Source organism: Pseudophryne corroboree, chromosome 6, assembly GCF_028390025.1.
Source record: "Pseudophryne corroboree isolate aPseCor3 chromosome 6, aPseCor3.hap2, whole genome shotgun sequence".
In the NCBI taxonomy this organism is placed as follows: domain Eukaryota; kingdom Metazoa; phylum Chordata; class Amphibia; order Anura; family Myobatrachidae; genus Pseudophryne; species Pseudophryne corroboree.
In genome coordinates this window covers 497,152,699-497,179,078 of record NC_086449.1, presented here as the reverse complement: position 1 = coordinate 497,179,078, position 26,380 = coordinate 497,152,699, and positions in this window count along the sequence as shown.

The following is a 26,380-nucleotide window of genomic DNA, read 5'->3' as shown; positions in this document are numbered from 1 at the left end:
CTTAAGTGAAGCCATTCCAGGCGCAGGGAGAAACACCTTTTCTCTTTTATGACAGGGCCCTGTCTAAAATGCGGGGTGACTCACACCTTTTTTGGAAAAAGGTAAGCTGCCTGAATTCCTTTTGGGAATCTGAAATTTCTTTTCAGGTTAAATCAGACCTGAGGTGGAGGGAAAATTACATTACTTCTTTACTAAAGTAAACCCTCTCCTTGTGTTAAAAGAGGGGTCTTCGTAACTTCTAACACCTCCTTTATAACTAAAACATGTTTTGAATGCGTTTTTGCTAACTTAGGACCTATTCCCCTGGAATCACTAGTATCGACACAGGAATCAGAGTCCGTGTCGGTATCAGTTTGTACTACTTGTGCAAATTTGTATGTGACCCAGAAAGGTCCATGTCGATGAAAGGCAGAACTATTAAAAATCACATCTTCAACAGATTATTTTCATTTTCTGTAAGAAATTCAGTCCAACCTCTTACTGATATGATTCACACTATCATGTAACCTTTCACCCAGTCAGGCTCTTGGTGTCACATTACACCTCTGTGTCACTAACATGTCTCCACAGAGTTCCCTGCCACAGACATGTCACACACGTGCAGAACCACACCACAGACACTCCGGGATTTATAGGGGACAGACCCACAGTAAAATCTGTCAGAGGGACACAGATAGGATTTGCCAGCTCACAACCCAGTGCCAGTAACACAATGTTTGTGAACACAAAATGCCCACTGACATTCAGCGCTCTTATAATGTTATTCACACAATTATATAGCACCAAATTCACTGTGCTCCCCCCCCCCCCCCCGTTTTGCACCCTGCAGTAGTGGAGGAGGACCAGCATTGTCTCTGCAGCCTGAGGAGAGAGAGAAAAATAAGATTTTAAACCTACCGGTAAATCTTTTTCTCGTAGTCCGTAGAGGATGCTGGGGACTCCGTAAGGATCATGGGGATAGACGGGCTCCACAGGAGACATGGGCACTTTAAGAAAGACTTTAGGTCTGGGTGTGCACTGGCTCCTCCCTCTATGCCCCTCCTCTAGACCTCAGTTAGAGAAACTGTGCCCAGAGGAGATGGACAGTATGAGGAAAGGATTTTTGTTAATCCAAGGGCAAGATTCATACCAGCCACACCAATCACACCGTATAACTTGTGTATCTATTAAACAGTTAACAGTATGAAAAAACAACGTAGCATCAGTCCAACCTGATGAAACTATAACATAACCCTTATGTAAGCAAAACTATATACAAGTCTCGCAGAAGTAGTCCGCACTTGGGACGGGCGCCCAGCATCCTCTACGGACTACGAGAAAAAGATTTACCAGTAGGTTTAAAATCTTATTTTCTCTAACGTCCTAGAGGATGCTGGGGACTCCGTAAGGACCATGGGGATTATACCAAAGCTCCCAAACGGGCGGGAGAGTGCGGATGACTCTGCAGCACCGAATGAGCAAACCTTAGGTCCTCCTCAGCCAGGGTATCAAACTTATAGAACTTTGCAAAGGTGTTTGAACCCGACCAAGTAGCAGCTCGGCACAGTTGTAGTGCCGAGACCCCTCGGGCAGCCGCCCAAGATGAGCCCACCTTCCTAGTGGAATGGGCCTTGACCGATTTTGGTAACGGCAATCCAGCCGTAGATTGCGCCTGCTGAATTGTATTACAGATCCAGCGAACAATAGTCTGCTTTGAAGCAGGGCCGCCAACCTTGTTGGCTGCATATAGGACAAACAGTGCTTCTGTTTTCCTGACTCTAGCCGTTCTGGCCACATAAATTTTCAAAGCCCTGACTACATCAAGGGACTCGGAATCCTCCAAATCTTGTGTAGCCACAGGCACCACAATAGGTTGGTTCATATGAAAAGATGACACCACCTTAGGCAAGAATTGAGGACGGGTCCGCAATTCCACTCTATCCATATGGAAAACCAGATAGGGGCTTTTATGAGACAAAGCCGCCAATTCCGACACTCACCTAGCCGAAGCCAAGGCTAATAACATGATCACCTTCCAAGTGAGATATTTTAACTCCACCGTTTGAAGTGGTTCAAACCAGTGCGACTTAAGGAAACTCAACACCACGTTAAGGTCCCAAGGCGCCACCGGAGGTATAAAAGGAGGCTGAATATGCAGCACTCCCTTCACAAAAGTCTGTACTTCTGGGAGAGAAGCCAATTCTCTTTGAAAGAAAATGGATAAGGCCGAAATCTGAACCTTAATGGAGCCTAATTTTAGGCCCAAATTCACTCCAGTCTGTAGGAAGTGAAGGAAACGGCCCAGATGGAATTCTTCCGTAGGAGCATTCCTGGCCTCACACCAAGAAACATATTTTCGCCATATACGGTGATAATGTTTAGCTGTCACGTCCTTCCTAGCCTTTATCAGAGTAGGAATGATCTCATCCGGAATTCCCTTTTCCACTAGGATCCGGCGTTCAACCGCCATGCCGTCAAACGCAGCCGCGGTAAGTCTTGAAACAGACATGGTCCCTGTTGTAACAGGTCCTGTCGTAGAGGAAGAGGCCACGGATCTTCTGTGAGCATTTCCAGCAGATCCGGATACCAAGTCCTTCGTGGCCAATCTGGAACAATGAGAATTGTTCTCACTCCTCTTTTTCTTATAATTCTCAACACCTTGGGTATGAGAGGAAGAGGAGGAAACACATAGACCGACTGGAACACCCACGGTGTCACCAGGGCGTCTACAGCTACCACCTGAGGGTCTTTTGATCTGGCGCAATACCTCTGTAGCTTTTTGTTGAGGCGGGATGCCATCATGTCTATCTGGGGCAGTCCCCACTGACTTGCAATCTGTGCGAAAACTTCCCGATGAAGTCCCCACTCCCCTGGATGCAGGTCATGTCTGCTGAGGAAGTCTGCTTCCCAGTTGTCCACTCCCGGAATGAACACTGCTGATAGTGCGCTTACATGATTTTCCGCCCAGCGAAGAATCTTGGTGGCTTCCGCCATTGCCAGTCTGCTCCTTGTGCCGCCTTGGCGGTTTACATGAGCCACTGCGGTGATGTTGTCTGACTGGATCAGAACTGGTTGGTCGCGAAGAAAGTTCTCCGCTTGACGTAGGGCATTGTATATGGCCCTCAGTTCCAGGATGTTGATGTGAAGACAAGTCTCTTGACTTGTCCAAAGTCCTTGGAAGTTTCTTCCCTGTGTGACTGCTCCCCACCCTCTGAGGCTCGCGTCCGTGGTCACCAGGATCCAATCCTGAATGCCGAACCTGCGTCCTTCCAAAAGGTGAGCACTCTGCAGCCACCACAGGAGAGATACCCTGGCCCTGGGGGACAGGGTGATCAGCTGATGAATTTGTAGATGTGACCCGGACCACTTGTCCAATAGGTCCCACTGGAAAGTCCTTGCATGGAACCTGCCGAAGAGAATGGCTTCGTTTGTTGCCACCATTTTTCCCAGGACTTGAGTGCAATGATGCACAGACACTTGTTTTGGCTTCAATAGGTTCTTGACTAGAGTCCTGAGCTCCTGAGCTTTTTCTATCGAGAGAAAAAACCTTTTCTGGTCTGTGTCCAGAATCATGCCCAAGAAGGTCAGACGAGTCGTAGGAACCAGCTGTGACTTCGGGATATTGAGAATCCAGCCGTGTTGCTGTAACACCTTCAATGAAAGTGACACGCTGTTCAGTACCTTCTCTCGTGATCTCGCTTTTATGAGGAGATCGTCCAAGTATGGGATAATTGTGACACCCTGCTTGCGCAGGAGCACCATCATTTCCGCCATTACCTTGGTGAAAATCCTCGGGGCCGTGGAAAGCCCAAACGGCAACGTCTGAAATTGGTAATGACAATCCTGTACCGCAAATCTCAGGTACGCCTGGTGAGGTGGATAAATGGGGACATGAAGGTAAGCATCCTTTATGTCCAGAGATACCATAAAATCCCCCCCTTCCAGGCTGGCGATGACCACTCTGAGCGATTCCATCTTGAACTTGAACCGTTTTAAGTATAGGTTCAGGGATTTTAAATTCAATATGGGTCTGACCTAACCGTCCGGTTTCGGAACTACAAACAGGGTTGAGTAGTATCCCTTCCCTCTCTGAAGCAGGGGAACTTCGACCACCACTTGTTGAAGACACAATATGTGAATAGCATTTAACACTATCTCCCTTTCTAGGGGAGAAGTCGGTAGAGCCGAATTGAAAAACCGGCGAGGAGGCACCTCTTCGAATTCTAGCTTGTATCCCTGAGAAACAATTTCTATTGCCCAGGGATCCACCTGTGACTGAACCCAGATGTGGTTGAAAAGTCGAAGACGTGCCCCCACTGGGGCGGACTCCCTCAGCGGAGCCCCAGCGTCATGTGGTGGATTTTGCAGAGGCCGGGGAGGACTTCTGTTCCTGGGAACTAGCTGTGCTGTGCAGCTTTTTACCTCTGCCCTTACCTCTGGCAAGAAAGGACGATCCACGTACTCTTTTGCTTTTATTTGAACGAAAGGACTGCATTTGATAATGTAGCGCTTTCTTAGGTTGTGAGGGAACATAAGGCAAAAAATTCGATTTCCCTGCCGTAACTGTGGAGACCAGGTCCGAGAGACCTTCTCCAAACAATTCCTCAACCTTGTAAGGTAAAACCTCCGTATGTCTTTTTGAGTCGGCATCACCTGTCCACTGTCGGGTCCAGAGGACTCGTCTAGCAGAGATTGACGTAGCGTTTATTCTGGAACCCAGTAAACTAATGTCTCTTTGAGCATCTCTCATATATAAGACAGCATCCTTTATATGGCCTAGGGCAGGCATGTCCAAACTGCGGCCCTCCAGCTGTTGAGAAACTACACATCCCAGCATGCCCTGACACAGCTTTAGCATTCTCTGACAGCAAAACTGTGTCAGGGCATGCTGGGATATGTAGTTTCACAACAGCTGGAGGGCCGCAGTTTGGACATGCCTGGCCTAGGGTCAATAAAATGGTATCCTTATCTAAGGTCTCAATCTCCGCCGATAAGCAATCTGTCCATGCTGCTACCGCGCTACAAATCCAGGCCGACGCAATTGCCGGTCTGAGTAATGTAAAACAAAAGAAACGGCTGCGCAGTGTACCAGGGAAAGAATGAGAGCCGACGTTAAAAAATATTTAATTTATTAACCATAAACACTAAATAAAAACAAACTATTAAAATAACAGTCGAATATAATAGATGGTAATGAATGTATATTATTTTATATAGTTAAGTACACCTTGATTGGTACTAATGTGGTAGGTATCGTGGTAAATTGAAGCAACTTGTATAAATAGCTTGGTGAAAGTCCGCAGTCACTCACATGGATTGTAACTTTATAATGGCGCTTGTAAATACCAAACGGCAGAGCGGTCCCTGTCACACGCCATAGGTGGCGTTCACCGCGCTTACCCCTGCGTGCCTGCTGGGCTGTGTTGCGGCCTCCGCCTTCGTTGGTCCACGGGCTCCGGCGCCTGGCTGGCGCGGCTCCCGGCGGTTCTCCGGGGCAGGGGCGCCGCCATGACACCCGGCATCATGTGGGCGGGGAGCAGGTGACATCATCAGACTGTTCCGCCAATCCAGCGGAGGCGGGAGATTCAAAGGCAGACGCCGGGCAGCGCCTCGGCGCCTGAGTAGCGTCTTTTCCCCTGAAGTGGATGCCAGCGCTTCTGTCCTCGGCGGATCTCTCTGCAGCATACCCCAGTGTCTCCGGAATTTCCAGGTGTCAGTTGTTGCACAGCTTCCAGCGTTCCCAGCCGTTGCTGGGTTCCACTGCGCTCTAGTCACCAGTGCTTCTTGGAGTCAGCGTGGGCTGCAGGTTAAACCTCGCTCTCAAGCTATACAAGTCCTCAGTGTCTTTAACCCTCGCTTTCAAGCTATACAAGTCCTCAGTGTCTTTAACCCTCGCTCTCAAGTTATACAAGTCCTCAGTGTCTTTAACCCTCGCTCTCAAGTTATACAAGTCCTCAGTGTCTTTAACCTTTGCTCTCAAGTTATACAAGTCCTCAGTGTCTTTAACCCTCGCTCTCAAGGTATACAAGTCTTCAGTGTCTTTAACCCTCGCTTTCAAGTTCTTCAAATTATCAGTGTCTTTAACCACCGCTCTCAAGTTCTTCAAATCATCAGTGGGGTATATTTACTAAGGTCCCGATTTTGACCGAGATGCCGTTTTTTTCTTCAAAGTGTCATGTCGGGAATTTACTAAGCAAAAATCTCGGCAGTGATGAGGGCATTCGTAATATTTTGGAAGTCCTAGGAAAAAATTACGAATCAATACACCATCGGTCAAATACGCCTGCAATTTGGTAGAAATCGGTAATTTACTAAAAAGTGCAAATCACAAACACTGCCGACAATAGCCAAACACTGGCGTGCTGAAATACAATTCGTGAAAAAGTGCTAAAAAAAAACAGACCTGCTTTTTTATCCCGTGTTTGGATAGGCATACACGGATCCATGAGATCCGTGCATGTTTATCAGTGGGAAGGGGATGGGAAAGTGTTTTTTTAAGGAAAAAAATTGCGTGGGGTCCCCCCTCCTAAGCAAAACCAGCCTCGGGCTCTTTGAGCCGGTCCTGGTTGCAAAAATATGGGGGGGGAAATGATAGGGGTTCCCCCATATTTAAACAACCAGCACCGGGCTCTGCACCTGGTCCTGGTTCCAAAAATACGGGGGACAAAAAGCGTAGGGGTCCCCCGTATTTCTGAAACCAGCACCGGGCTCCACTAGCCAGATACATAATACCACAGCCGGGGGACACTTTTATATAGGTCCCGGCGGCCCTGGCATTACATAACCAACTAGTCACCCCTGGCCGGGGTACCCTGGAGGAATGGGGACCCCTTCAATCAAGGGGTCCCCCCCTCCAGCCACCCAAGGGCCAGGGGTGAAGCCCGAGGCTGTCCCCCCCATCCAAGGGCTGCGGATGGGAGGCTGATAGCCGTTTTGTAAAAAAATGAATATTGTTTTTAGTAGCAGTACTACAAGTCCCAGCAAGCCTCCCCCGCAAGCTGGTACTTGGAGAACCACAAGTACCAGCATGCGGAGGAACACCGGGCCCGCTGGTACCTGTAGTACTACTAAAAAATACCCCAATAAAAACATAAGACACACACCTTGAAAGTAAAACTTTAATGCATACATCCACACCTCCATATACACATACTTACCTATGTTCACACGAGGGTCGGTCCTCTTCTCCATGTAGAATCCATGGTGTACCTGTTGAAAAAATTATACTCACAAAATCCAGTGCAGAAGGCTCTTCTTGTAATCCATTTGTAATCCAGGTACTTGGCAAAAAAAAAAAAAAAAACGGATACCCGACCTCGCACTGAAAGGGGCCCCATGTTTTCACATGGGACCCCTTTCCCCGAATGCCAGAAACCCCCTCTGACTTATATCTAAGAGGGTTCCATCAGCCAATCAGGGAGCCCCACATTGTGGCTGTGTGCTCCTGTACTGTATGACAGGCAGCACACGGCAGTGTTACAATGTAGCGCCTATGCGCTCCATTGTAACCAATGGTGGGAACTTTGTGGTCAGCGGTTGTCCGAAAGTAACCTCACCGCTGACCACAAAGTTCCCACCATTGCCCACAAAAACTCTGTGCAGCGCTAGTTACGGCCCTGCACACAGACAGTGCCGTAACTAGACATTTTACCGCTGTGTGCGAGAGAGGGCATCGCCCCCCTCCTCTGCATGTAAAATAGGGGCAGTGCGCGCCGCAGGCGCGTGCAAAAAATATAGGGGCGCGGTCAGCATGCCCTTTTTACACATTACGGCAGCCAGCGTCCCCCTTTTTACACATTACGGCAGCCAGCGGCCCCTTTTTACACATTACGGCGGACAGAGTCCCCTTTTTACATATTACGGCAGACAGCGTCCCACTTTTTGCACATTACGGCAAACAGTGTCTCCCTTTTTACACATTACGGCAGACAGCATCCCCTTTTTAAATACAAACAAACACACACATCCATATACACACACACACACACACACACACACACTTTCTCTCTCACGCTCTTTTTGCATCCCCTTACCACAATCTTGCTGGCCAGATCTTCCACAGTCTGCTAGCCTGGTCCGTGTAGCTCCGCCCCCTTGGTCCGTGTAGCTCCGCTCCATTGGTCCGTGTAGCTCCACCCCCTTTCGTCAGACTGCAAACTGACACTCCTCTCCTCTCACTGTCACAGGGGAGAGAGGAGAAGGAGTCATGCTGCCGGCGCTGCTGCAGCTGCCTGTCAGTGTGAGAGGGCAGACGCAGCAGCCAGCAGCAGGGGGGACAGGACGGCGCTTCAGCAGGGATGCAGAGCAGTGAAGGCACCTCTCCTGCCCGGCGCCTACCTGCACTGCATCCCTTTGCTGAGCGGGTAGCGCCGGGCCTGAAGCCCAGCACGGATCTCTCAGATCCGGCCGAGATTCATTGTATTAAAGTCGGCAGTGTTTTACAAATCACTCACGTAAAACACTGCCAAAAAAACCGAATGACATCGACATCGGTTAATCCGAAAATGCAGAATACGGCAGTTTAGTAAATTAGTCGTACTAAATTCAAAAAGTTGCAATTTTACACTTTCGATGTCATTCGTAATTGAACTTTGACCTCAAACGGGAAATTACGAATTTTAGTAAATATACCCCAGTGTCTTTAATCACCGCTCTCAAGTTCTTCAAATCATCAGTGTCTTTAACCACCGCTCTCAAGTTCTTCAAATCATCAGTGTCTTTAACCACCGCTCTCAAGTTCTTCAAATCATCAGTGTCTTTAACCACCGCTCTCAAGTTCTTCAAATCATCAGTGTCTTTCACCACCGCTCTCAAGTTCTTCAAATCATCAGTGTCTTTAACCACCGCTCTCAAGTTCTTCAAATCATCAGTGTCTTTTAACCACCGCTCTCAAGTTCTTCAGTCACCAGTATCTTTTACCGTCACTCACAAGTACTTCCTGGACATTTCTCCATACACTCCTTCTCTGTTATGTGACATTGTGTTGCTCTCTTCCTGCAATAAAGTTCTTTAATATTTTCACCAAGCTTTTCTATCAGAGTCCTGTATGAGGAAGACCTATATCAAGCCATCCCTGTTCGACCCAACTGTGGTTCCTCTCCCCTACCATCGGGAGAACCCCCGAGTTCACAACACCCCCAACCTAGGTCAGTGACAGTATACTCAGGCCACATGGACCCGGGGGTTCGGAGCCCAGAGGCAAGTACCATCCAGGACTTGATTTCTCGAGTACAAAGTCAGGAAGCAGCACAGGGCCAGGTGCTGCATTATCTCCAGGAATTATCTGGTTGGCTGGATCAAATTCAGACTTCTCTGGCCTCAGTAGTACCGGCTCCAGCTCCAGTACCCGCTCCAGTGGGTGTCTCTAGTAATATTCCATCTTCCTCTGGAACCAGGTCACGCCTTCAGCTCCCTACTCCTTCTCGCTATAATGGGAATCCAAAGAGTTGCCGTGGTTTTCTCAATCAGTGCGAGGTACATTTTTAACTGCTTTCACATAACTTCCCTACTGATCGGTCCAAGGTGGCATACATTATTTCTTTGCTCAAGGGTTCAGCGTTGGATTGGGTGTCTCCGTTATGGGAGCGATCTGATCCATTGGTTTCTAGTTACACCAATTTCATTACGTCATTCCGGAGGATCTTTGATGAGCCCGGCAGGACGACCGCTGCCTCTGCAGACTTGCTTCGTGTCCGACAAGGCTCTCGTTCAGTGGGACAGTATGTGATTAATTTTCAGACCATAGCCTCAGAACTGCGCTGGAATAATGATGCCCTTCGGGCTGCCTTTTGGAACGAGCTCTCCGATCGTCTAAAGGACGAGTTGGTCACTAGAGATTTGCCGGATTCTTTAGAACAGTTGATCTCGCTCTGTGTAAAGGTAGATCTTCGCATGCAGGAACGAGGTGGCGAACGTAGTCGGTCAGATCGATCAAGGGTCCGATCTCTTCCGTCTGAGCAAACGATTATTCCAAGTTCTGATGAACCCATGCAGATTAATCGATCCCGGCTGTCCCCAGAAGAACGTCAGCGTCGTTGTGAGGGTAGACTCTGCCTCTACTGTGGAGCCGCGGATCACTTTCTCAAGTTTTGCAAGTCTCGCCCGGGAAACGGGCAGTCCTAGCTTGTTCCAAAGGAGTCGAGCTAGGAGTTTCTTCTAAACCTTCTCCGCCAGTGGACTGTTTACTCTCCGTGTCTCTGTTCTCCAAGTCAATAGCCAAACCCGTAAAGGCTCTGCTGGACTCAGGGACTGCAGGGAATTTTATTTCCCTTTCCTGTGCCCAGGATCTGGGTTGTCAGCTACGGTCGGTCGAACGACCTATTACGTTGACTGCTATCAATGGTACCCAAATTTCTAACAGTCTGATTTCAAGTTGTACAGTACCAATCAAACTGCAAGTGGGAGCTCTGCATCAAGAACACCTAGAGTTCCTAGTGATTCGGGAGATGCCCCACGATCTGGTTCTTGGCCTTCCTTGGCTTAAACTTCACAACCCTCACGTCGACTGGAGTTCGACACAAATAACATCTTGGAGTTCTTTTTGTCATTCAAATTGTCTCACCCCAGTCTATCCACTCCGTGTATCTTCCAAGTCAGATGAAGGGCTCATTCCGGAGGCCTATCGGGAGTTTTCTGACGTGTTCTCGGAGCAAGCGGCCAATCAGCTACCACCGCATAGACCCTGGGACTGCCCCATTGAGCTCATTCCGGGGAAAATGCCACCTCGGGGTCGCACTTATCCCTTATCATTGCCCGAGACCCCAGCTATGTCGGACTATATCAAGTATAATCTACAGAAAGGATTCATCCGCCCCTCTACTTCTCCGGCGGGGGTGGGTTTCTTTTTTGTGAAGAAGAAGGACGGAGGGCTGAGACCATGTATTGACTATCGTGGTCTAAATGATGTCACCATTAAGAACAAGTATCCTTTGCTGCTCATTACGGAGCTTTTTGATAGAGTTCGCGGAGCCCGAGTTTTCACCAAGCTTGATTTAAGGTGGGCTTATAATTTGATACGTATCCGACAGTGGGACGAATGGAAGACAGCCTTCAATACCAGGGACAGGCATTACGAGTATCTGGTAATGCCGTTTGGCCTCAGCAACGCCCCTGCCGTCTTCCAGGGATTCATTAACGAAGTCTTTCGGGATATGCTATACCTAAGTGTAGTGGTATATTTGGATGACATTCTGATATTTTCTAAAAATCTCACAGAGCACAGAATACAGGTCAAAGAGGTACTTCTTCGATTGCGAGAGAATCATCTTTATGGCAAGATTTCCAAATGTACTTTTGAGGTTCCTTCGATTCCATTTCTTGGTTACATCATTTTGGGCATGGAGCTTCGTATGGATCCAGAGAAACTCACTGCCATCTGGGACTGGACTCAGCCTCTTTCCTTGAAAGCGGTACAACGATTTCTGGGCTTTGCAATTTACTACCGGAAATGCCCTAACCACGAAGGGTTCTGACCCAAGTCATTGGTCCTCCGAAGCTGTAGCAGCGTTCGCTCAGTTAAAGGCAGCCTTTATGTCCGCTCCAGTCCTTCAACAACCAAATTTTTCAAAACCATTCTTCTTGGAGGTTGATGCTTCCTCGGTAGGCATAGGTGCTGTGCTTTCGCAGTACGCTCCAGATGGGAAGTTACATCCATGTGGTTTCCATTCTCGCAAATTCTCTCCTGCGGAACAGAATTACACCATTGGAGACAAAGAGCTTTTGGCAATAAAATCTGCCTTGGAGGAATGGAGATATCTTTTGGAAGGTGCAAAACACATAATTACAATTTTCACTGATCATAAGAATTTGCTGTACCTCAAGACGGCCCAGTGCTTGAATCCCCGTCAAGCTAGATGGGCGCTCTTCTTTACCCGGTTTTCGTTTGTTATTAAGTACCGGGCTGGGACTTTTAACACCAAGGCTGATGCTTTATCCCGTTCCTTAACAGCTTCGGATGAGGAGAATTCCGTTGAGAAGGCTTTGATTCTCAGTCCAGTTTCTATGTCAGCGGCTCCCACCGCTTTGGGTCCTCCTCCTGGGAGAATGTCTGTGAATGGAGAGAGTGTCTTTAACCACCACTCTCAAGTTCTTCAAATCATCAGTGTCTTTCACCACCGCTCTCAAGTTCTTCAAATCATCAGTGTCTTTAACCACCGCTCTCAAGTTCTTCAAATCATCAGTGTCTTTTAACCACCGCTCTCAAGTTCTTCAGTCACCAGTATCTTTTACCATCACTCACAAGTACTTCCTGGTCATTTCTCCTTACACTCCTTCTCTGTTATGTGACATTGTGTTGCTCTCTTCCTGCAATAAAGTCCTTTAATATTTTCACCAAGCTTTTCTATCAGAGTCCTGTATGAGGAAGACCTATATCAAGCCATCCCTGTTCCGACCCAACTGTGATTCCTCTCCCCTACCATCGGGAGAACCCCGAGTTCACAACACCCCCAACCTAGGTCAGTGACAGGTCCCCAGTAAAGCACAGAGTTCCTGTCACAATGCTGAATCATTCATTACCATCTATTATATTCAACTGTTATTTTAATAGTTTGTTTTTATTTAGTGTTTATGGTTAATAAATTAATTATTTTTTAACGTCGGCTCTCATTCTTTCCCTGGTACACTGCGCAGCCGTTTCTTTTGTTTTATTATCCTTTATCTGACACCCACTTAGTGTTTACGGCCGCGCGCTCTATCAGGGGAATTTTCTTTTATCATCTAGTCTATTATATAGGCGCTTTTACAAGCAGTTATTTGGTTTTCGTGGTCCGAGTAATGTACCAGAATGTGTGTAAATGGATTTCAAGGTAACCTCCTGCTTGCGGTCAGCAGGATCCTTGAGGGTAGCCGTCTCTTGGGATGGCAGCGCTATCTTTTTTGACAAGCGTGTCAACGCTTTGTCCACCTTAGGGGAGGATTCCCACCGTATCCTGTCCGTTGGCGGGAAAGGATACGCCATAAGAATCCTTTTGGGAATCTGCAGTTTCTTGTCTGGAGATTCCCAAGCTTTTTCACATAATTCGTTCAACTCATGTGAGGAGGGAAAAGTTACCTCAGGCTTCTTTCCCTTAAACATGTGTACCCTCTTGTCAGGGACAGGGGGTTCCTCTGTGATATGCAACACTTCTTTTATTGCAAGAATCATATATCGAATACATTTAGCCACTTTTGGCTGTAACTTTGCATCATCGTAGTCGACACTGGAGTCCGAATCCGTGTCGGTATCAGTGTCTGCTATTTGGGATAGTGGGCGCTTCTGAGACCCTGAAGGTCCCGGCGACATAGGGACAGGCATGGGTTCACTCCCTGACTGTTCCTTAGCTTCAGCTTTGTCTAATCTTTTGTGCAATAAGTTCACATTAGCACTTAAAACATTCCACATATCCATACAGTCAGGTGTCGGCACCGCCGACGGAAACCTCACATTCATACGCTCCCCCTCCTCCCTAGGTAAGCCTTCTACCTCAGACATGTCGACACACACGTACCGACACACCACACAGGGAACCTCTTGTCTGAAGATAGTTTCCCCACCAGGCCCTTTGGAGAGACAGAGAGAGAGAGTATGCCAGCACACACCCCAGCGCTAACATATAATCTCAATAATGAGAATATCCCACTGATAGGTACTTATTTAAGCGAGGAAGTAGTCTGTGACCGATTAAAACATTTAAAGATTAATAAGTCACCAGGTCCCGATGGTATTCACCCAAGGGTTCTAATGGAGCATCATTCTGAACTTGCAAAACCGCTATTTTTGATCTTTAAGGATTCAGTAATATCAGGTATGGTTCCCAAAGACTGGCATATAGCGGAAGTAGTGCCTATATTCAAAAAGGGAAGTAAAGCTGAACCAGGTAATTATAGACCAGTTAGTCTTACATCTATAGTGGGGAAAGTATTGGAAGGTATTCTAAGAGATAGTATTCAGAAGTTCCTTGAAGTCAATAAGGTCATTAAAAGGAATCAACATGGGTTTATGAAGGACAGATCCTGTCAAACCAACTTACTTGGCTTTTATGAAACAGTAAGTGCAAACCTAGATCAGGGTAAAGAGGTGGATGTAATCTTTTTAGATTTTGCCAAAGCATTCGATACTGTACCACACATGAGACTTATCTACAAGCTACAAGAATCAGGGCTAGGAAGCACAATATGCACTTGGGTCAAAAACTGGTTAGATAATAGGGAGCAGCGCGTTGTGGTTAATGGATCTTTTTCAACTTGGACTAAAGTGCTAAGTGGTGTGCTGCAAGGCTCAGTATTAGGACCGCTATTGTTCAATATTTTCATTAACGACCTAACAGAAGGTCTAGAGAGCATGGTGTCAATTTTTGCAGATGATACCAAATTGTGAAAAGTTATAAATGCGGAGGGGGATGCTGAGTCGCTTCAGAATGACTTAGTTAAATTAGAAGCTTGGGCAGCGAAATGGAGAATGCGCTTCAATACAGACAAGTGTAAGGTAATGCACTGTGGTAACAAGAACAAAAATAACACCTACCTACTAAATGGGGTAAAATTAGGGGATTCTGTACTGGAAAAGGACTTAGGTGTCCTCATAGATAGCAAACTAAGCAGTAGTACCCAAAGTAGGACTGCAGCAAAGAAGGCTAATAAGATATTAGCATGCATAAAACGGGGAATTGATGCTAGGGACGAGAGTATTATACTCCCGTTATATAAATCACTTGTGAGGCCACACCTTGAATACTGTGTACAATTCTGGGCACCTTACTACAAAAAGGATATCCTGCAGCTAGAAAAGGTTCAAAGGCGGGCGACCAAACTAATTAAGGGTATGGAGGCGCTGGAATACGAGGAAAGGCTTGCAAGACTAGGCATGTTTACACTGGAAAAGAGGAGATTAAGGGGGTCATTCCGAGTTGTTCGCTCGTAAAAATCTTCGCATCGCAGCGATTTTCCGCTTAATGCGCATGCGCAATGTCCGCACTGCGACTGCGCCAAGTAAATTTGCTATGCAGTTAGGATTTTTACTCACGGCTTTTTCATCGATCTGGCGATCGTAATGTGATTGACAGGAAATGGGTGTTACTGGGCGGAAACAGGCCGTTTTATGGGCGTGTGGGAAAAAACGCTACCGTTTCCGGAAAAAACGCAGGAGTGGCCGGAGAAACGGGGGAGTGTCTGGGCGAACGCTGGGTGTGTTTGTGACGTCAAACCAGGAACGACAAGCACTGAACTGATCGCAGATGCCGAGTAAGTCTGAAGCTACTCAGAAACTGCTACGAGGTGTGTAATCGCAATATTGCGAATACATCGTTCGCAATTTTAAGATGCTAAGATTCACTCCCAGTAGGCGGCGGCTTAGCATGAGCAAATCTGCTAAAATCCGCTTGCGAGCGAACAACTCGGAATGACCCCCTAAGAGGGGACATGATCAACATTTACAAATATATAAGGGGACAATATACAGATCTTGCGCAGGACCTGTTTTTGGTTAGATCAACACAGAGAACTCGTGGACACTCGCTCAGGTTAGAGGAGACGAGATTCCACACAATACGGCGTAAAGGCTTTTTTACGGTAAGGACGATACGTGTTTGGAATTCCCTGCCTGAGGGAGTTGTAATGGCCAACTCAGTCAACACCTTTAAGAATGGGTTAGATAAATTCCTAATGGATAAGGATATCCAGGGTTACGGGGCATAGTCACGCACTATGGTTATTATAAAAAAGAGGGGTTAATCGGAACGGCAGTCAGCAACTTCAGTCAAAATTTTATACAAAATAATCGTGCATAGGAGACCACAAATAGGTTGAACCCGATGGACAATTGTCTTTTTTCAACCTTAGATACTATGTTACTATATGACCCTGGAAAAAAAAACACTAAACGTTTATCCAGTTGCGCTGTTTATACTTTTTATCCACCAAATTTGTGCCCCCCCCTCTTAAAACCCCTCTATTACCGTGTATAAGCAGGGGAGAGTCCGGGGAGCTTCCTCTCAGCGCTGTGCTGTGGAGAAAAATGGCGCTGGTGAGTGCTGAGGGAGAAGCCCCGCCCCCTCGGCGGCGGGCTTCTGTCCCGCTCAAAATTCCTGAAAACTGGCGGGGGCTCTGTTATATACATGTACAGTGTCCATCTGTACATGTATATACTTATTTTGCCAATGGAGAGGTTTTATTGCTGCCCAGGGCACCCCCCCTGCGCCCTGCACCCTTACAGTGACTGTGGTGTGTGAGGTGTATGGGAGCAATGGCGCACAGCTTTACTGCTGTGCGTTACCTCAGTGAAGATCATGAAGTCTTCTGCCGCCTCTGAAGTCTTCTTTTCTTCTCATACTCACCCGGCTTCTATCTTCGGGCTCTGCGAGGAGGACGGCGGCACGGCTCTGGGACGGACGGCGAGGGTGAGACCTGCGTACCAATCCCTCTGGAGATAATGGTGTCCAGTTTCCTCAGTCCCTCGATGCAGGGAGTCTGTTGCCAGCAGGCTCCCTGAAAATAAAAAACCTAACAAATATACTTTCTGACAGGAAGCTCAGGAGAGCTCCCTGTAGTGCACCCATCTCCTCTGGGCACAGTATCAAACTGAGGTCTAGAGGAGGGGCATAGAGGGAGGAGCCAGTGCACACCCAGACCTAAAGTCTTTGTTAAAGTGCCCATGTCTCCTGCGGAGCCCGTCTATCCCCATGGTCCTCACGGAGTCCCCAGCATCCTCTAGGACGTTAGAGAAATGGCGCCGAGCAGTGTGCTGGTTGACTGAGGAGGAAGCTCTACTCTTCAATGGTGTGTTTCTCCTCAGCTTTTATGAGGTAATTTTTTATACTGGCGGGGGTAGGACTGTGCCTCAGCAACTTATGCCCCTTATTTATGCCAGTTTCCATAGGTTTCATGCTGCCCAGGGCGCCCCCCCGCGCCCTGCACCCTGCAGTGCCTGTGTATGTGTGGGCAACTTGGCGCACTGCGCTCCCGCCAGCCGCGCGGTACCTTTAGCCGTCACTTTCTTGATTGAAGATCTGTCTTCTAACACTCACCTGTCTTCTGACTTCTGGCTCTGTGAGGGGGGTGACGGCGTGCTGTGGGAGTGAGCATCTAGGCACGGCTAGCGTTCAGTTCCCTTCAGGAGCTAATGGTTTCCTGTCAGCCAGAAGCAGAGCCATGAAACTCTTTAGGAAGTTGGTTCCTAATTCTGCCCCCTCAGCCCACGAAGCAGGGAGTCTGTTGCCAGCAGTTCTCCCTGAAAATAAAACACCTAACATAAGTCTTTTCAGAGAAACTCAGTAGAGCTCCTCAGAGTGCATCCAGTCTGCCTGGGCACATTTCTAAAACTGAGGTCTGGAGGAGGGGCACAGAGGGAGGAGCCAGTTCACACCCATTGAAAAGTCTTAAGAGTGCCCATGGCTCCTGCGGAACCATCTATACCCCATGGTCATGAAGTGGACCCCAGCATCCTCTAGGACGTATGAGAAATACAGAGATGAACGCATTTTGAATGTATTTACAATTATGATTGGAGAGGCAGAATTGCCGTGGCAGGGTAATCTCACATAGACACAGTTCAGTAAAGGCTTGTTCATACAAATACACCCCATGCAGGCCAGTAAATATATATATGTCTGTTAGAAGGAGTATCTTTTGTACCTATAATGAGCCAGTCAGTGCAGGGGAGTAAGTTCATACCAGTAACCCAGTAGCAAGATAGTGGTTGGTGCCTTTCCCCTCTCACATTCAGTACCATCACCCAAGCAGCCAACCTGTAGCTCTGCTTCCTATCGGCACCTGGTCATTTAGGCTTCCCTGTCAGTGTTGATGATAAAGCGGAAGCAGAGGAGGTCAGGGTTGGTTTCCAGATGCAATCTCCTCCATTGTCTCTGATAGTTCCACCATGAGTCAGTGTATTCGAAAACAAACACAGGAGTTGAGTTGGCAATGTATTGACTAGGTCAGAGGTTCCCAAACTGTGTGCCGTTGCTCCCTGGGGTGCCTCGGGACAATTGCAGGGGTGCCCTGGGTTGGTGGTCCAGGACCAATTCAAATTATTTATGGTCAATATAATAGGCAAAACCAGTGCTGGTGGCTGCTAGTCATAAAATAGGATTTTGGTACTTACCGGTAAATCCTTTTCTCCTAGTCCGTAGAGGATGCTGGGGACTCCAAAAGGACCATGGGGTATAGACGGGATCCGCAGGAGCTTGGGCACACTGAAAAGACTTAAAACTGGGTGTGAACTGGCTCCTCTCTCTATGCCCCTCCTCCAGACCTCAGTTATAGGAACTGTGCCCAGGAGAGACGGACATTTCAAGGAAAGGATTTTTTGTGTAAACTAAGGGCTACAAACATACCAGCCCACACCACAACCATACCGTACAACCGGAGTAACAGCAAACCAGATAACAATATGAATAAACAAAAGCAACAAGCTGAAACCAGAAATACACAACCTGTGTATAAACCAAGTGAACCAACAAGAGAACACTGCAAGTAACAGTCCGCTCTGGGATGGGCGCCCAGCATCCTCTACGGACTAGGAGAAAAGGATTTACCGGTAAGTACCAAAATCCTATTTTCTCTTACGTCCTAGAGGATGCTTGGGACTCCAAAAGGACCATGGGGTTTATACCAAAGCTCCAGACCGGGCGGGAGAGTGCGGACGACTCTGCAGCACCGACTGTGCAAACGCAAGGTCCTCATCAGCCAGAGTATCAAACTTATAGAATTTAGCAAAAGTGTTTGAACCTGACCAGGTGGCCGCTCGGCAAAGCTGTAAAGCCGAGACGCCCCGGGCAGCCGCCCAAGACGAGCCCACTTTCCTGGTAGAATGGGCTTTCACTGACTTCGGCACCGGTAACCCGGCCGAAGAATGAGCCTGCTGAATCGTACTACAAATCCAGCGTGCAATAGTCTGTTTTGAAGCAGGATGACCAATCTTGTTAGAAGCATATAGGACAAACAGCGCCTCAGTTTTCCAGGCAACAGCCATTCGGGCGACGTAGATCTTCAAAGTCCTCACCACATCCAGAGACCTTTTAACTGCCACAGCATCCGTAGCCACCGGTACCACAATAGGTTGGTTAATGTGAAACGAAGACACCACCTTCGGTAAAAATTGTTGACAAGTCCTCAATTCTGCCCTATCTGAATGAAAAATCAAGTACGGGCTCTTATGAGATAAGGCCGCCAACTCAGACACTCGCCTGGCAGAAGCCAGCACCAACAGCATGACTACCTTCCAGGTGAGAAACTTCAACTCAACCTTACGCAAAGGCTCAAACCAGGAAAACATGAGAAACTGTAAGACCACGTCAAGATCCCATGGGGCCACAGGAGGCACAAACGGAGGATTGATATGCAAAACTCCTTTCACAAACGTCTGAACCTCTGGGAGGGCAGCTAATTCCCTTTGAAAGAAAATAGACAATGCCGAAATCTGCACCTTGATGGAGCCCAATTTCAGGCCTGCATCTACACCAGCCTGCAAAAAGTGGAGAAAACGTTCCAAATTAAAATCTTCAGCAGGAGCCCTTTTAGTCTCACACCAGGAAACATACTTCTTCCAAATACGGTGATAATGTTTTGCCGTAACCTCCTTCCTAGCCTTAATGAGAGTAGGAATGACCTCCACGGGAATACCCTTACGAGCTAAGATCTGGCGCTCAACTTCCATGCCGTCAAACGCAGCCGCGGTAAGTCTGGAAACACGCATGGACCCTGCAACAACAGGTCTTCTCTTAGAGGAAGCGGCCAAGGATCTTCCACAAGTAATTCCTGAAGATCCGGATACCAGGCCCTTCTTGGCCAATCTGGAACGACGAGAATCGCCTGAACCCTTGCTCGACGAATGATCCCCAGTACCTTTGGAATGAGAGGAAGTGGAGAGAAGACATACACCGACTTGAACACCCACGGAGACACCAGGGCGTCCACCGCACTGGCTTGGGGGTCCCTTGACCTGGAACAATACCTCGGGAGCTTCTTGTTGAGACGAGTCGCCATCATGTCGATCAACGGAATTCCCCAACGCTTCGTCACCTCCGCAAAAACCTCTTGGTGAAGAGCCAACTCTCCCGGATGGAGATCGTGTCTGCTGAGGAAATACGCTTCCCAGTTGTCCACTCCCGGAAGGAAGACTGCTGCCAGGGCGCTCACGTGTTGTTCCGCCCAGCGAAGGATTCTTGTGGCCTCCGCCATTGCCGCTCTGCTCCTTGTTCCGCCTTGACGGTTTATATGCGCCACCGCTGTGATGTTGTCTGACTGTACCAGGACAGATCGACCCTGTAGAAGGCTTCTTGCTTGTAGCAGGCCGTTGTAAATGGCTTTTAACTCGAGAACATTTATGTGGAGACCCGCTTCCTGGAGCGACCATCTCCCCTGGAAGTTTCTGCCTTGGGTGACTGCACCCCAGCCACGGAAACTTGCATCTGTTGTCAGAAGTACCCAGTCCAGGATACCGAACCGGCGTCCCTCTAGGAGGTGAGAACTTTGTAGCCACCACAGGAGAGAAATTCTGGCTCTAGGAGATAGACTTATCTTCCGGTGCATGTGCAGGTGAGACCCGGACCATTTGCTCAGCAAGTCCCACTGAAACACCCGGGCATGAAACCTGCCAAACGGAATGGCTTCGTACGCCGCAACCATCTTCCCCAGAACCCGAGTACAGTGATGGATGGACACAGTCTTCGGCCTCAGAAGTTCCCTGACTATCGACTGCAGCTCTAGAGCTTTTTCTTCTGGAAGAAATACTCTCTGTAACTCCGTGTCCAGAATCATGCAAAGAAAAGACAGCCAAGTGGTCGGAATCAACTGGGATTTCGGCAAATTTACCACCCAACCGTGCTGTCGCAGCACCGAGAGCACCAAATCTACACTCCTTAGCAACCTTTCCTTGGACCTCACCTTTATCAGGAGATCGTCCAAGTACGGGATAATTGTAACCCCTTGCTTGCGAAGGAGAACCATAATTTCTGCCATGACCTTGGTGAAAATCCTCGGGCCGTGGAAAGGCCAAATGGCAACGTCTGAAATTGGTAATGAGAATCCTGTATCGCAAACCTGAGGAAGGCCTGATGCAACGGAAATATCGAGACGTGTAAGTAGGCATCCTTTATGTCGACAGGCGCCATACAATCCCCCCTTCTAGGCTGGAAATTACCGCTCGAAGAGATTCCATCTTGAACTTGAAAACTTTCAAGTATGGATTGAGGGATTTTAGATTCAGAATCGGTCTGACCGAACCGTCCGGTTTCGGCACAACAAATAGGCTCGAGTAGAACCCCTCCCCCCGTTGTGACGGGGGAACGGGAACAATGAACCTCTGTTCACACAATTTTTGTATCGCTGCCAGCACCAGCTCCCTGTCCGGAAGAGACACTGGTAAGGGCGAAATGAAAAACCGGTGAGGGGGCACCTCCCGAAACTCCAGTTTGTATCCCTGAGACACAATCTCTAGGACCCAAGGATCCAGGTCTGATTGAATCCAGACCTGACTGAAGACTCGCAGACGGCCCCCCACCGGTCCGGACTCCCCCAGGGAAGCCCCAGCATCATGCGGTGGACTTAGTAGAGGCAGGGGAGGACTTTTGGTCCTGGGCGCCCGACACGGCAGGCGACTTCCTACCCCTTAGGCAAAAAGAACTCTAAGTGATAATTAGACAATCTGCGCAAAGTAGGCTGCTCAATAGACAAAGTACCAATTATAAGTGTCTCTCCGGTACACTTGATATAGACAGAAAGAAAATTTGGACGGTACCAGTTCACACAGTGCGCCACACAAAACCAACAGAATAAATAAATTAATAAATATTGGATGATATAAAAACTCAATAATACATCCCTCTTGTATATGTAGACCAATTCTTTTCAATATATCTTCTTCTACTTCCGTCCCATCAGCACATGGGGAGAAAACAGATGATACAGCATGTGTGGTACAGTAATTTTTAATCACACATAGGAACACTGACAATGATGACAAATCTTAAAACATTTAAAAATTATGGAAAAGGGGGATCCTGAGTGCTATGGGTATTGTGAATAGACTGCACAATTACCAGAAAGGTATGAGAACCGGTGGAAAACAGTTCTCAAACAAAGTTCTTTAATATATCACCAGCCTGGTCTTCCCGGGTGGACGGTCTGGGATAAGTTCCTGGCAAAAGTCCGGTCCCCCACGTCTCCAAAGCAGAAGTTCTGGGATGCACTGTTCCAAACTGAGCCAACACGTTTCGAACCTGTCCTTAGGTTCTTTATCAAGGCAATGAAATATCTCTCTCACGTCACTCCTTATAAGTACATTTATGACCAATCCTGACGTCCCATAAATGGACCCCCTCCTTTTGACCAATCAGAGTCTCTGGTATTGTGTCAAAACCCAGGGGCATCCCCCTTCCATATACAGATCTCGCGCACTCTCCGTGGCCATCTCCGGCGTGGGAACATAGGGAACATAGGGAAGAAAAGAGGACTTACCCGCCGTCGCGGTAGAGACCAAGTCCGCCAAGCCGTCCCCAAACAAGACATTACCTTTGAAGGGTAAAGCTTCCATAGCTCTCTTGGAGTCGGCATCCGCATTCCATTGATGGATCCACAACGCCCTCCTTGCCGATATCGACATGGCATTGGCTCTTGATCCCAAGAGACAAACATCCCTCGCCGCATCCTTCAGGTAATCTGCAGCGTCCTTGATATAACCAAGAGTCAAAAGAACATTATCTTTATCAAGGGTATCCATATCATTAGCTAAATTCTCAGCCCATTTAGCAATAGCACTACTCACCCACACCGACGCCACTGCAGGTCTGAGCAATGCACCCGTATTAGCGAAAATGGACTTCAGAGACGTCTCCAGCTTGCGATCCGCCGGATCCTTGAGAGCTGCCGTGTCAGGAGACGGAAGCGCCACCTTCTTAGACAAACGAGATAGAGCTTTGTCAACATTTGGAGACGACTCCCATTTTTCCCTTTCATCAGAGGGGAAAGGATACGCCATGTAAATTCTCTTCGGAATCTACCGCCTCTTATCCGGCGACTCCCAAGCCTTTTCACAAAGAGTATTCATTTCATGAGAGGGGGGAAACTTCACCTCAGGTTTTTTTCCCTTTGAACAAGCAAATACTTGTTTCCTGCACCGCCGGCTCATCAGAAATGTGTAAAACATCTTTTATAGCCACAATCATGTACTGAATACTCTTCACTAAACGCGGATGCAAAGCCGCCTCAGAATAATCGACCTCAGAATCAGAGTCCGTGTCGGTATCAGTATGTACCACTTGAGTAAACGGCTGCTTTTGCGAACCCGATGGGGTCTGCACCTGAGACAAAGCCTCCTCTATGGACTTTCTCCACACCTGCGTCTGTGACTCAGACTTATCCAACCTCTTTGATAAAGAAGCTACATTCGTATTGATTTTACTTAGAAATGTGAGTAAATCAGGTGTCGGCTGCGCCGACAGGCCCTAATCTACACCCGCATCCGCTCCCCCAACAACCTCCTCCGGTGAATAACATTCAGCCTCAGACATGCCGACGCGTTTAATCGACACACCGACACACACACAGAATGTCTCAGCTAGGGGACAGGCCCACAATGAAGCCCAGATAGAGGACACAGAGGGAGTATGCCAGCTCACACCTCAGCGCCCCAATATCCCTATAAGGGATATACATGACCAGCGCTGCTTTAAACAATAAAAACAAATGCACCACAACTGCGCCCCCCCCCCCCCTTCGGATATCTCCCCGTTACTTGCGAGGAGTCGTGGAGGTCCCGAGCCAGCGTCTCCTTCAGCCGCATGGAGGAGAAAAAATGGCGCTGTGAGCCGCGCAGCTAAGCTCCGCCCCTTCCCGGCGCGCTTCGGCCCGCCAGATTTGAAAAGTTGAAAATGCCGGCGGGGGTCTGAGAAACGGTGCCGAGGCACCGAAAAGGCTTCTGCCGGCTCCCGGACCCCAGTAACCTGCTGCCCAGGGCGCCCCCCCAGTGCCCTGCACCCTGTGAGTGCCGTTGTGATAGTGTGTGGGAGCATGGAGCGCAGCGTTACCGCTGCGCTGTACCTGGTTACCGAAGTCTTCTGCCGTCCTGAAGTCTTCTGATCTTCTCATACTCACCCGACTTCTTTCTTCTGGCTTCAGTGAGGGGGGTGACGGCGTGGCTCCGGGAACAAGCAGCTAGGCGCACCAAGTAATCGAGCCCTCTGGAGCTAATGGTGTCCAGTAGCTGAGAAGCAGAGCCCTTAAACTAAGAAGAAGTAGGTCTGCATCTCTCCCCTCACTCCCACGTTGCAGGGAGCCTGTAGCCAGCAGGTCTCCCTGAAAATAAAAAACCTAACAAAAGTCTTTTCCAGAGAAACCCAGGAGAGCTCCCCTAGTGAGTGTCCAGTCAGTCCTGGGCACAAAGTCTAACTGGAGGAGGGGCATAGAGGGAGGAGCCAGTTCACACCCAGTTTTAAGTCTTTCAGTGTGCCCAAGCTCTTGCGGATCCCGTCTATACCCCATGGTCCTTTTGGAGTCCCCAGCATCCTCTAGGACGTAAGAGAAAATATGTGGCCAAACAGTGTGTTCACCACAACTGACCCTAAGGATGACATATAAACGCGATCTACTTAATGTAATATTTCTTTCTAAATTTCTCAATAAGAAATTTTTGGCCTAGGGGTGCCGTGAAAAAAATTCTGATATTCTAGGGCGCCGTGATTCAAAAAAGTTTGGAAACCACTGGACAAGGTATTTATTTATATTTTTAAATATCAAACAGCACTAGTAACAAGTGCTAATTACTCTCTTCATGGGTTGATCACACTCTCTCTAAAAACAAGCATTTGGAAATCCCCTCTAGAAATCCTGTGTTTGTCCCTGACCAGTACAGAATAATAGTTCTAACAAGTGCATTGCATTGCCTGGGTATTAGAACATATATCTGGGTAAAAGCAATTGCAGAAAAAATGTCATTCAGATGTTTTTATGACTCTTCCCAACCAACTAGTAAATTCTTTATACAGGTTGAGTCTCCCTTATCCAAAATGCTTGGGACCAGAGGTATTTTGGATGTGGGATTTTTCCGTATTTTGGAATAATTGCATACCATAATGAGATATCATGGTGATGGGACCTAAATCTAAGCACAGAATGCATTTATGTTACATATACACCTTATACACACAGCCTGAAGGCAATTTTAGCCAATATTTTTTATAACTTTGTGCATTAAACATTAAACATTCACACAATTCATTTATGTTTCATATACACCTTATACACACAGCCTGAAGGTCACTTAATACAATATTTTTACTAACTTTGTGTATTAAACAAAGTTTGTGTACATTGAGCCATCAAAAAACAAAGGTTTCACTATCTCACTCTCACTCAAAAAATTCCGTATTTCGGAATATTTGTATATGGGATACTCAACCAGTAATTGTTTTTTTATTTTAAATATAGACTAGCACAATTCAATAATGATGTCTTTTTTTTTTTAAATAAATCTACAAATGTCTATTTCTAAAATGCTCAGCAATGGTACATACAGTTATTTAGGTGATTATTTTTACTCAATATTCGCAAATAACGTCAAGATTATTTTTTTTGTACTGCTTGCAAAACATACTTGAATTACTACTTATTGGCTCCAATTCCTAAGTATCCAGCTCTGTTTCCACAAACCCACTTCCTTTCAGCCATCTAGAATATTTGAAGGAGCAGCAGAGACCATATCACAGCATGTGAAAGATAAGGATGGAGCTTAAAGGGGGGTACTCACGGAGAGATCCATGCTTAAAATCTAAGCAATCTGACTAGATTGCTTAGATTTTAAGCACAGATCACTCGTGTGTACCCCCCTCAGCTATAGCGATGCGCAGCCCCGCAAATCGCTACCGCCGGTGCTAGATTGGCCTGCATGCAGGCCAATCTAGCACGTCACTCATATCACCCGCTGGGTGAAATGAGCACCCCCCCCCATCCTTCCCCGCATCGCTCAGCACACATCGCGCTGTGCTGAGCGGCGGGAGAGATGTGTGCTGAGCGGTTCGCTCAGCACACATCTCTCCCGTCTGTATGGGCCTTAACATTTTAGCAGCATTAGCTATCAATTCACAAAATACTGCAGATTAAACAAGAAGGGCACATGATTGTCTGCGTGCCCTTATGTAACCACCTTGGAACCAGTCACATGATGCCCACTTTGGTCAGGAATGTCTGCTTAAAAAAATGTGCCTTTGTCATATCTGGAGATCTGTCTTTAATGAAACTTGTTACATCTTGCATTAAAGCTATTTTGAATTAAATTCCACTACATTGATTTAGTTACTTTGAATTAATGTCTACGTCACATAAATACTAGTGATGTGCACCGGAAATTTTTCGGGTTTTGTGTTTTGGTTTTGGTTCCACGGCCGTGTTTTGGGTTCGGACGCGTTTTGGCAAAACCTCACTGAAATTTTTT